The sequence below is a fragment of the Heterocephalus glaber genome, unplaced genomic scaffold (genome assembly GCF_053883595.1).
Source record: "Heterocephalus glaber isolate CG9 unplaced genomic scaffold, H.glaber_assembly_v1.0 deba00001461, whole genome shotgun sequence".
NCBI classification, from domain to species: domain Eukaryota; kingdom Metazoa; phylum Chordata; class Mammalia; order Rodentia; family Bathyergidae; genus Heterocephalus; species Heterocephalus glaber.
The window spans coordinates 39,703,317-39,716,284 of record NW_028258308.1 but is presented as its reverse complement, the minus strand read 5'-3'; the positions used below and the strand labels follow the sequence as shown (position 1 = coordinate 39,716,284).

The 12,968-nt window shown below is 45.6% G+C and overlaps 1 long non-coding RNA gene across 1 annotated transcript; it reads right to left on the bottom strand.

Moving 5' to 3' along the window:
• Positions 1-415: 415 nt before the first annotated feature.
• Positions 416-11,600, bottom strand: LOC147826800 (uncharacterized). Its single transcript, XR_015453483.1, has 4 exons — positions 11,464-11,600; positions 8,588-8,662; positions 920-1,040; positions 416-491 (listed from the first exon to the last, which is right to left on the bottom strand). It is a non-coding gene; the product is annotated as an uncharacterized LOC147826800 (long non-coding RNA).
• Between the last annotated feature and the right edge of the window lie 1,368 nt (positions 11,601-12,968).

Genomic DNA, 12,968 nt, shown 5'->3' with positions numbered 1-12,968 from the left:
CTCAGGCCAAGCCTGGCCTTTTTCCCAGAGGATGTGCGAGCGCGTGCCAGGGCCCTGCGCCTCGGCAGAACTGGCCATATTTGAGCGGTGCAGATTAGCATGTGACGCCGTTAGCCGACAGCCCTGACTTTGAATCGCCCTTTATGTTTTTCTGGGAGCGTTGGCCCTTGAGGTAGCCACAGCAGCATAAAGCAGTTAAGAAGGAATTATGATCCCCGTTTAAAAACGGAATCCTAGAAGTGCGTTGAGGTGCAAGGCAAGATTCTGTCGTGCTTCCTTGGCCTGTGCGCCCTGCAGCTGTCGGGGAACAGGTCTGCCCTTCAGCACTGCCTGGTTTTCGAGGACACAGGCTGCAGGCACCGTGGGCCAGGACCAGAAGCCAGGCTGTGCGCCTTGGAGACCGAGGGCCCCATTAGTGAGAGCTTTCGGGGTGGTGTCAGTGGTACAACACTTACCTAGCATGTGCTGGGCTCCGGGTCCAATCCCCAGCACTGCGAAAGAAAAATAAACACCTGCATACGCTTTCGGGAAATGAAAAACTTTTAGTTGAAAAAAAAAAGGCGGCAGTGTTAGGTGAGTTTAGGACTCAGGGTAAGGGAAGTTTAGGTTTTCTGGGCATGGCTTCTTAGAATTGATTGGCCCATTCCCTCTTGCTGTTTTGCTGTGGGTGGGAGTATGTCTGATGTTCCAGCATTGTTTGGTTAAGCCAGTAAGTGGGCTGTGAGTGCCCACTGCCATACCTGAAGGCCTCTCCTTTCTCCACGCTGTGCCCAACATACACAGACCCAAGTGGCCGGCACTTGATTGATGGATTCTATCAGGACCTGAGAACCTTCTGACCTCAGGTTCTGCGTGTGCTTAATAAATACTATTTAATAGTTGAGCAATGAGCGAGAAAAAAAGGAAGTATTTAAATTACCTGTGATTGAAGAATTTCCTTCCAGTAATCCCAGCACGCTGGGAGGCTGAGGCAGTAGGATCACAAATTCCAGTTTAGCCAGGTGTGGTGGCACATACCTGTAGTCGCAGCACTTGGAAGCCTGAGGCAGGAGGATTGCCATGAGTTTGAGGCCAGCCTGGGCTACATAGCTCAAGGCCAGCCTGAACTACATAGTGAGACCCTGTCTCAAAAAAAAAAAAAAAGTCATAAAGACACAAATTCCAGCTTAGCCTGGGCAGTTTAGTAATTTGGTGAGACCCTGTCATGAAATAAAACCCGAAAAAGGCTGGGGATGTAGCTCAGTGTGAAGGCCCTGGGTTCAATCTGCAATTAAACTTTGGAATGAATAGCATGAACGTTGCGTGACAGCCTCAGGGCAAGAGGTAGATTCAGTAGATGATAATCCAACAGTTCTTTTTTTTTGGAACGGGGTATTGAACTCGGGTCCTTGCACTTTTGAGGCGGAACCACTGAGCTGAATCCCTAGCCCTTGAAAACCCCTTTCTTAAGAGACCTGTGATATTTATGACTCAATATCCAAAGTTGTGAAGCAGATAAGTCTGTGATGGTTCTTTTTTTTTTTTTTAATTCTTTTATTGGTAGATTTTAGGTATACAATTCATTTACAATTATCATTGGGTGTTTGTACCTGTTCATGATATATCTTGGTTCTTGTTTTTTCCCTTTACCTGTGTGCCCTTCACCCCCTCTACCCTTCCCTATTTACATAGATTTTATTTCCATTTTTTTTCTTTTCTCATAGTTTTTCCTTTCCCTCTTTTCCTTTCCCCATTCTCCTCCCTTCACCCCTTTGTCTTTGGACCTTTTTTCCTATTTCAAATTATCAATTATTCATTGTAATCATTTTAACCCTTGTTTACACTATCAGTTTCTCACACTAGAGAAACTATTGTGATGATCCTTTTAACAAAAGTGTTTATGAATTCATGTTTCAGAAACTTTCAGTATGGGCTAGTGGTTAAGCTCAGATAGGCCCTGGTCAGATTGCCTGGGTTTTAATCATGGCCCCTGCTTTTCATTAGCTGTGTCATGTCAGGAAAATGATTTACCTTACCTATGCTTCAGTTTCTTTATCTGTAAAATGGAGGTAATAATAGTATGAATCTTACAGAACTATTGTGGGGGTTAAGTAACAGAGAAAAGCACACACAGTATTTGACTCTTTTTTTTTTGAGACAGGGTCTCACCATGTAGTCCAGGCTGGACTCAAACTCATGATCCTCTTGCCTCAGCCTCCCAAGTACTGGAATTACTGGCATGAGCTAGTATGCCCAGCTATGGGCTATGTTTGACACATTTTAAGTGTTTGGCAAATGTTGCTGTTTCAAATAGCAAATTCCCTTAATGTATTCTTGCATATTTGTGGGTTCAGAGTATTAACATGTCAGGGGATGAGGAAGGATAAGCTTAAAGTTATGTGGTATTGAGCAATAATCAAATGAAGTCTTAGTAGAAGAAGAAATAAGGGACCCAGAAATTATAGGTCAATAGATATTTACTATACAGATTTTATAAAGTGTTATTGAGTGCTTTCTATGCTAGGGCCCGATACCTTGCACTTTCTCATCTGATATAATCTTCATGTAGGACTTTGAGTTCAACTCCATATTTAGAGGGGAAAGTTGAAGCCCAGGGAAGTTACAAGATTGCTTGAGATCACAAAGGTAGTGAGTCACAAAAGCAGAATCCCAAGTCTATTTCTTTTTTTTATAGCAAAACATTTATTGGTTCATTTTAGACACACATATGATAACACTTATCATAGGGAATTTGTACCTAGTCTGTTTCTTTTTTACAATCTATGAATAGGAAAATGATTCAGTTTATGCCCCCCCCCCCCCCCCATACAGGCACACACACCAAATTTCCTTGTAGGCTTTCAGGAATATATATCAGTGATCAGAATTTGTAAAACTTTAGATTGGAAGCTTAGCAGTGGTAGGTTTGAGTGGTGAGTTAGTCCACTCTGCATCACTGTTACAAAATAACCGAGGTAATGAACTTAAAGGAGGAAACATTTATTTTGCCTCATGGTTTCAGAGTTTCAGTCCATGGCCACTTGACCTTGTGGTTTTGGGCCTGTGGCAGCACAGTTCATCATGGAGGGAGAGTGTAGTGCAGGAAACCTGCTGGTTTCATAGTGGCCAGGCCAAGATGGCCCCAGATGACCTAACTTCTTCCTGCAAGACCCCACCCTTTAAAGGTACCACCACCTTCCAATAGCACCATGAGCTAGAGACCAAACCATCAATGGTTGAGCCTCTGGGTGACCTTTGGGATCCACAGTACAAGGGATAAAAAATATTCTCACTAGAAATTGACCTTCCCCTAGCTCTGGATTTGTTGTTTGTTTTGTCATCCTATCAACCTAATTACTAGTGAGAGTTCCACTCCCAAGAGAGAATTCTGAGACCGCTTCTTTAACAACTAGAGCCCTTTTCAAAAATTAATAATCAGGAACAAGGTAACTTTTAGAATCTTTGGCTTTGATTCTTTTACATCACAAGAGTAGAAGTTGCTGAAAATTATTTTGATTTAGATTTTTCTTTTTCTACTTTGGGCTCGAAAACAGAGATCAGATATTCTTTTTTCCCCAGTACTAGGGATCGAACTCAGGACCTTGAGCTTACCAGGCAGGTGCGGTGCCACTGAGCTACATCCCCGGGCCAATATTATTTTCTAGGATGTTTGATTCTAGAATCAAGCTACGGGTGGGTGAGCTTGGGGAAAGTGTGCACTGTGTGCTTGGGGCTGATGCTGTCGCTCAGTGGCTGTGCAAGGCTGGCTTCCGTCCCCAATGCCACAGAGCTTAATTGCTTAGAGCTTCTTTGGAACTTTTTGTTTGTTTGTTGTTGTTGTTTTCAGTTGGAAGACTCATGATTGGTGCCTTCCAAGGACAGACAGATATTTGGAGGGGGAAATCACAGTTTTTCAAGGTAGGTGGGTAAAGGGATTGAAGAGGCATCAAGAAAAAAATGAGTTAGAAGTCATCTAAAGATCATTTATTTTGTGCCATTGGGTGTTCCCTGTGGCTCCTTGTGTCTTGGGGTGGGGGTGGGGTCCTCCCTCCTGTCTCTGTTGTTTTGGAATTCTCGTGGGCTTGAACCAGCAGTGACTTCAATGTGTACTGAGGATTGGTTGTTAGCCAGAATGAAAAGATGGCCCTTTGATAATGGCACAGAAGTTAGAATTAGAGGTATACACTTGGGAGCCAATTGTCCCGTAACAAGGGTGCTATCACTCAAGTTTCCTTATCCTGTCAATTCTTTATTTTTTGTACCGGGGATCAAACTCAGGACCTTGTGCTTGTGAGGCAGGTGGTGGTACCACTGAGCTAAATTCAAGGCCCTTCCTGTCACTTCTTATGGTGTCAATAAATTGTGTTGCAAAAGAATGATGTTTTCCTATTATCTGAGATCACTTACAGACCACCATTGGGTGTTGCCCATACATTCCAGCTGGTTTGCTTTGCAAAGAGGTTTACATTCTTGCCTGTGGTGCCATTTGGAATAAGTGGGTATATTGTCAATGTCCCAAATAATAACTCCCAAAAGACAAAAGAAGAACACCAGCCATGGGCTCCCAAACCAAGTAACATATGTAAGCCCAGTTTTGTCTGTTACAGCAAGGACCGACTACGGGGAATTACTGGGTCAATAATGTCTGTATTACGACTTCCTCTCCTCCCTAAGACACAGGAGCCAATTAGTACACAACTGTCTGTGGCTTTGTTTCAAAAATGCTCTTGTTCAGTGTGATCTAAGATGAGCAGCAATCTGTTACCTATTTACACACCTGGGATTTCAGGTAGTGTGCATCTAAATGTGATACTTAAAAATTTTAAATGCATGAAATATAATTGAAATGGTCATTCTAACTTTGTGTGTGAAGTCAAGTTCATACTAAAGCTGTGCCTATAAAAAAGATCATTTTGTGATTATATGTTTTTATAGTTTCATTGAGGCAAATTGACATGCAGTAAGCCAGTCTAAAATATATTGTTGAAGTTCGGGTATGTTACCTCTATGAAATTATCATCACAAGCAAGATAAGAACATACCCATCATGCCCCAGTTCCTCATTCTTCTTTGTAGTCTCTCCCTTCCACCCTTCTTTGGGACATCCAGATTCTCCCCAAACCACTGGTCTGCTCTTGTCATTCTAAATTAGTTTGCATTTTGTAGACTTTTATATGAATGTAATCAATGTTGTGGGGATTATGGCTTTCTTTTATCAACAACAACAACAGCATGTTTTTTACAGTACTTGAGATTCAACCCATGGGTGTGGCACCACTGAGTTACCTCTCCAGCCTTTTAAAAATATTCTCTATTTTGTGACTGGGTCTTGCTAAGTTGCTTGGGCTGCCCTTGAACTTGTAATGCTCCTGCTTTAGCCTCCCAAGTAGCTGGGATTATAGGCCTACACTGCCATGCTTGACTAGAATAATTATTTTAAGATCTATTCATGCTGTTCAGTCTTAGAGTAGCTCATTCTTCTTCATTGCTGTGTAGTACTCCACCACACAGTTGTACAATTTATCTGTTCCTTTAGGGTGAATCAGTTATTGTGTATGTTAGTAATCCAACCCACTTATATTCACAGAGAGGCTTAGGTCACAAAGAGGAAGTATCTAGCAAAGGGACTTGGCCAAAGTCCAGAGTGCCTTTTGGAAGTATGAGGAAGAACAGCCAGGTAGCCTGAGATTCTGTGCCAACAGGCCTGCAGTTTTCAGGTTGTTTTGGGCTGGCTCACCCAACTGAGGTGGCCTTTTGTTTGACATCTCTAATCCTCCAACTCTGAATCTATCATAACATTAGGTATTTCTGAAGAAAGGCTATATGGAATCATATCTGCATATGTTGCTCTATACATCTTTCTATATCACTGATGAACTTTTTTTGCCATAGATAAAGAAATGTATTAGACACTTCTTAGAATCTCAGGCTGTTTTCCATTGATGTAAGAGAATACCAGAAACTGGGACATTTATAAAGCATAGAGGTTTATGTGTCTTACAGTTGTGGAAGCTGGAGCCCCAGCAGCATGGTGCTGGCACCCGGCGAGGACCTTCTCTGTGCCTGCTGACATGGTGCAGGGTATCACGTGGTGAGACAGAGCCAGGGTACTGTCTCAGGGCCTGTTCCTCTTACGAAGCCACAGATGCCAGAGTAGGAGCCCATCATCCTGACCTTACCTACTCCTTGTTACTTCCCAGAGGCCCCACCTCTAGAAACCATTACCATAGGATTCTGGGGCTCCAGTTCCCGACCTGTGGATGTCAGGGAACTGACATGAATAACCTAAGCTTTGAGCTTGAGAGGCAGCCTCAGAGGACGAGTTGTCCTAGGCCAGTCTTTCTCCACCTGCACTCTTAGTCCCATCCCTTCTCTCTCTTCAGGGACCTGGAGCCTTCATTTAGCTCCCCTTTCTCCTGGACTTGGGCCTTAGGGGCCCCCCCATCCTGTGGCTAGAAGGCTCTAGTCCTCACCTGGTTTGTCTCTTTCCTCTTAAGCAAAATTTCCTGAGGAAAGGTAGCCTATAGTAGCTGTCTTCACATCCTCCTTCCCAGCCCCTGGTTTCCAGTGGCTTTCTCTGGAGGGCGTGGTGCTGTTGAGTGACCCAATGGCCAAACCACCCTCTTTTCTCCCCAATTCCCCATCCCTCCCATTTTCTCCTTGTCCAAATGCCTCTTTTCAATTTTCATCCCTAACTACTCCTCGAACCACACCCTTCATCTGCTGCTTTTCTTTTTCTACCTTTTCTTTCTGGATGGTCTTTTGTATTCTCAATATTAATGTTAGTATTTTGTGGTGCTGGGGATGGAACCCAAGGCCTTGTGCATGCCAGGCAAGCCTGTACACCCCAGCCCTTGATATTCTAATTATGTGGTTGCTAGTGACCCTCCCAAATTCGTATTGGTACCCACGAGCTGCAGACCAGAATACTATCTATTTGTATGTTGGGTGGGGACAGGTGAGTCATGCCCAAACTGCACTCAGGGTTCCCCCAAATGTGCTCCTTCTGTTAAAGGCATCACCATGCATTCAACCAGCAAATGCTCTGCCACTGAGGTATACCCCAGCCCATTAAGTCCCATCATGAAGTTCTAATCATTCCTTGATCCGGTCCCTTTTGCTCGACACAGCTCAGGGCTTTATCAGTTGGATTATTGTACCAGTCTACTGTCCAGCGGTGAGGGATGTCTTTCTTTACCTGTGCCTTGTCCCTTCCCTCACTCCCGGCCATCACACGCACTGTACGCCTTGCACCCCACATGCTGGGGACAGAGCCCAGGGCCCTGCACATGCACAGGCCAGGCGTGTGCTCTGCTGTGGGCACCTCCTCAGCCTCCTCATGGGATCTTTGACTTACACCTCTTCTGATTAAAAATGCAATAATAGGATCCCCTTAGAAAAGCTCAACTCTTTTAGCTGGTGGTGTAAGATCTTTAATGATATGATCCCCTGCCTCTGCCTCCAGCTTTTATATCACTCTGTTTATGTATGTTTTGCTGCACCCACTCTTACTCATCTTTCAAGACCCTTCCAAATGTTTCTTGTCTGATTCCACAGTGTCCTGTGCACACAGCACTCACTGAAGGGAGAGGCTCTGTCCTTCTCATTTCTGTACTCTTTAGCCCTGAAGGTAACATCATTCCCTAGGGTAGCATGTGAGGCACTCAATAAGTGCTGATTGAATAAAATAACAAACATCACATGACATTTGAAAATGTAAACTGTGCCTTCAGTTCATGAACTCTTTTGATCCCTCTAATGATCTGCGAGGACCACTTTAAGTCTGAACAGGTGAAAACTTGCAGGTTAAGGAGTTACAGCACTTCCTCCAACTCAGGGGCACTCACCTGATTGTACTCGGTATTATTTTCCCCCTGAATTTGTAATTTTGGAAAATATCCACGTATCAGGACAGAAATTTAGTTCAATTCAATGAACACTGAAAGACTTACTAGTAATAAGTCACAAATACGTGTCACCAGACTGAACCCTGACCTTACTGATCACCTGTTGTGCTGTGGTGTTGTTTGCTTGCAAAAGTTAGAGCCTAGATGCTGATAGCCACAGGCTGCTGGCCACTGGGTCATCACACTCCTAGCTGCCAGGGGACCCTCAGTCAGGCCCCACCGGGCTCAGAGGCCAGGCCAACACTCCAGGAAACCGAGGGCTCCTTATAATACCATGATAATGATCAGGATACACCTATGAGTCAGGTGTGGTAGCACATGCCTCTTCTCACCCCATCAGTCTGGGAGGCTGAGGCAGGGGGATCCTAAGTTCGAGCTCAGACCGGGCAACTTAGTGACTTAGGGAAACCCTGACTCAAAAAAATGATGGGGTGGTGGTGGTGTGCTGGGGTTGTAGCTCCGTGAGAAGGTCCCGGGTCCGGCTGGGGATTTAGCTCAGTGGTTTTGCCACCTGCTGCACAAGCGCAAGGACCCAAGTTTGATCGCTGGTACCAAAACAAACAAAACCAAAAGAAGGTCCTGGGTTCAGTCCCCAGTGCCACAGACAGAACAGAATAAGACAGAACAAAACAACAAAAACATATCCATGGCACTATGATAGGCCTGACTCTGCTCAAGTTAGAGAAGAAAAGAAGTGGCACCTTGGTCACAGGAAATCTCCTCCTCCTCGGTGAAAAGCTCTGATGCCAGCTTGCAGGCCACACTCCCTCATAATCCTGTGCAGGGAGAAGTTGCCTCAGGAACAGTGACGGCAAACCTTTAGAGCTTTCAACGCCCGCCATAGGTTCACCACCACTGCTCTACAACATCAGCTCCCCTTCTCCAGTCACTGGTCACCGAATCAAATTTCCTGGATTCTCAGAGAGCAAATGATACTAAGTAGGAAAAGAACCTGCAGATTGAGTTACATGTGATAAAAGCATATTAAAAAGAGCAAGAGTCCTCAGATACCAGTTAAGGTTTTGTGGCAGGCTTTCTCATACTCCACACTACTGGTGTTTTATGGTTGGTAAATCCCTTTCTCTCCTCTCCCCTCCCCTCTCTCCTCCTGTTTTCTTCATTCTTTCCTTCCTCCCCTTTAGGCCTCCTTCCCTGCCACAGTTTGAGGATAGGAGAGCTGTCCTATGTCTTTGTAGGACACTTAGCAACATCTCTGCTTCTGTCCTTAGATGCCAATAGCAACCCTCTTTACCCAGTTGTGACAAATAAATGTCTCCAGATTGCCAAATGTTCCCTGTGTGTGTGTGTTGTGATAAAAGTGTCCCCAGCTGAGAACTACTATTGTATAGATTTAAAAAGGGGCAATTAAGAACAGAAAGACAAACGTGCCCAGGTACATGACAGATGTGCCCATGTGGCTCTGCATGGGCTAAGAGTGTAGGGGAGGTAAAAATGAGAGAGATGTATGTGTGTGTGTGTGTGTGTGTGTGTGTGTGTGCACGTGCGTGCACATGCGTGCGCATGTGCACGGAAGCAGAGTGTGTTAGCTTTCCCTTGCTGTGACAGCTTAAAGGAGGACAGGTTCATTTTGGCTCATGGTTTTCAGAGGTTCAGTCCATGGGCAGTTATCACATTGTTTTGGGCCTATGACAGCACAGTGCATTATTGAGGGCATGTGTAGTGTAGGAAGCTGTTCACCTCATGGTGGCCAGGAAGTGGTGGGCAGAGAAAGAGAAGAGAAAGGGGCCAGGGTCGCAGTATCCCTTTCAAGGCCATGGCCCCAATGACCTAATGTCCTCCCACCAGGCCCCACCCCTTAAAGTCCCACCGCCTCCCGATAGTCCCACATTGCCAACAAGACTTTGACACATCAGCCTTTGGAAGGTACTCCCAGATTCAAACTCTAGTAGAGAGCCCAGGAAGAATTCTGGAGAAAGATGGAAGGTGGGGAGGGAGTGGTGTCCTACAGAACCCATGAGAGTAGAAAGCACTGGCTGTGGGATGGGAGAGATGGGACCTTTGCGTGTTTGGTTCATGCATAAATAGCTATTCATTCTATTGAACTGAATTCTGAGGAGAAGAATCACTTATTCCTTGGAAGATCAAACCTAGGGAGAGGCTGGGCTGTAAATCCTAGAGGGGAGGACTTTAATGCTCTTAGAAATCAGGCCTGAAACACCCATAATGTTTGTCAGTCCACATTTTAGTGTTCTTAAGTAAGTATGCAGGGTGTGGGAGATGAAATATGGCAGGTATTTGATTTAAAAAGCCTGCACAGATTTAATGTCCTGATAAAATGTATTAAATCTTTTAAGGTTTTAATGAATCTAGTATGTGTTTCATAAATCAAGAACTCTGCTAGGCCATCTCCTGGCTTAATAAGAGTAAACTAGGAAATTGCTCTGAGCAGAAGCAAAATATATTTATATCACATTGAAAAGTAATAGATTTTTTTAAGCTGAGGGGGTCTTTCTGGGCCTTTTAAGCTGTTTGCTTATTACATTGCTGCAACTCTTTCAAATATTAAACCACAGGCAAACACGTGCTTAACCATATCAAGATGTGAACTAGCACAAAAGTAAATATTATTCACAAAAGAGTGGAAAACAAAGCCAGTGTTTCCTTACCCTTAGACCTAGGACCAGGTTGACTTCTGCGCTGAAATCTGGCTTTGTGTATCTATGTTTAAGGTGGTTGGTTAGAAATCATTATCCTCCTCCTCTTCCTCTTTGTTGTATTTCTTTTTCTTCTTTCTCTTTCTCCTTCTGCTCTTCCTCTTCTTCTTTTTCCTTTTCCTCTTCTTTTTAAGTAGTGCTGGTCATGGAACCCAGGGCCTCATGCATGCTAGGCAGGTGCTCTACCACTGAGCCGACATCCAGGCTCAACAACCTGGGACTGTACTAAATCTGGGACTGGTACTAAATCTCCCTTCCTGAATCCCTCAGTCTGCCGTCCTCTCCTCTTCCTACATTTGCACACTGAGAGGGTGATCCTGGAGAATATGTGAATGCAACAGCTGCCCATGGAAAGGCTCGCTAGGGCTGCTGGCTGGACTGTTCAGAGCAAGCATTCAGGAGCTTCCTCCATGGTCTTAAATCCAAGGGTTGTGATGTTTGCTTCCAATCCTACCCCTTCCTTCCAGTCCTACAGCTTTTGCTTTTACTCCAGAGGGGTGGGGTGGGAAGGGAGCCTTTCAGGGTGTCACAGACGGGTATCTCTGAGCAGGCTGGGGCTACTTGGGGGATGGCAAGGTTCTGAGGGAGATGGTGCTTCAGGGGGCTGGGGGAGGTGGTGCAGGAGGAATGGGGGGGGGCTTGAACATTCCTTCGCACAAAAGCTGGCAGGCTCATGAGCTCCGCCGGGGAGGGAGTGGGCCCCATAAAGCTCAGTGTGGAGAAGCCTGTCCAACCTCATTAGTTGTCACGGGCAACAATACTGATCTGGCAATAAAGGCGATTCCAAACCTGTTGGTCATTAATCACCCGCCTGACAGTTTCGAATGGAAGTGGAAAAACCTCACCCCCATCTCCCCTTCCCCTCCTCCCCGGCCAGCCAGACCATTGGAGTTTAGACTAACCTCTTGGTACAGATGTGGTCCGCTGCTGGTTCCTTCTCCCTGGGCTTTTCAGGGGCCGCTTTCAGTGTGGTGAGGCCTCGGGATGGCCAGAGCCTGGCAGGCAGGGAAGGATTCCATGCACAGCTTGGAAGGAGGTAACCTCCAGAAGGGGCCTTGGTGACCCTCTAGGCCCCAGGGCCAGGCCTTGGCCTTGGCGAGCCTGTGGGATTGGGGAAGTTTTTTGTCAGTGCTCCAGCTCACCTTTCCACACCTTCCCCCTGGTTCCCTGGCACGCCCTTTTCTCCTTCCTGCAGCCACTCAATAGGTGCCAACATGTTTCCCTTTATATTCCTTCCCCTCCATCCCCCACGCCCACTCCCAAATAAGCAGACCTTGCTCTGGGAAATGTTTCCATCTCCATCTTTCACCCTGAACAAAGGTCCTGTTTCTTTCCCCAGAAGGGCTTGTACTCAGCCTCATGCCTACTGTGGCCATATATGATGTGTGCCAGGTGTGGTGAGTAGTAGGGTGGACGGCAGGGTGGCCAGGTCTGCACAGGTGCCCCTGAAATCAACTCACAGGAAGCACAGTGTGGCCACTTAGGCTGTTTCTCTGGGAGAGGGGGTGGGCTAAAGGGCATCTGCAGACCGTCCTGGGGGAGGACACACAAGACAGTCCTAGGGGAGGACACACAGGACCATCCTAGGAGGACACATAGTTCTTCAAGGTCCTTGCAGGCTCCTCAAGGCCCTTGTGCCAGGTAACTGTTTAGAGATTGGAGATGCAAGTTCCTCTCAGTTTCATAGGATGTGAAGGGAGGAGAGGGTGTGAGGAATTAGCCAGGAATTTCTGAAACAGTAGCCTGGATACAATTAACACAACTTTTGGCTCTACTAATAGGCAGACTACGAGTATATGGAATACTAACAGCCAGCGGAGGGAAGAAATTGCAAAACAAGTATCCAAGTGGTCTCAAAGAGTCCTCTACTTTCCCCAGACTTTTTTGGATCCTGCGGTTCTGATTAACCCTGACCTTGGCCACCTCGGTTGGAACTGTCTGCTCTCTCCATGGCTTCTCTGACCTCTTGCTACTCATTATAGCATTAGGCAGAGGACAGAAGCATCTGTCCAAACTCAATTCTGCCAGACTACTGTGACAAAGACAAATTCCCATGACAAACTAATAGGGGAAAAATAGAAAAGAAGGATAGGCTCACCTATGTTATTTAGGTCTATTTTCATACACAAAATTTTGTGTACACCCCTTCTCTCTAGCCTCTTGACTCTAGCTACAAATTATAATCACTTGGAGAACTTTTAAGATACAGTGATGCTTGGGACACATTTCTTAATATTCTGATAAAGTTGGCCTGGGATGGGGCCACCACGTGGACATATTTTTAACTTATTGTGCTGAACCCAGTGCATGGTAGGCAAGTGCTTTGTCACTGAGCTGCACCCCCAGCCCATGTGTCATATTTTTAAACATCTTATGTCAAGTCACACTCTGGTGTCCTACCTTACCT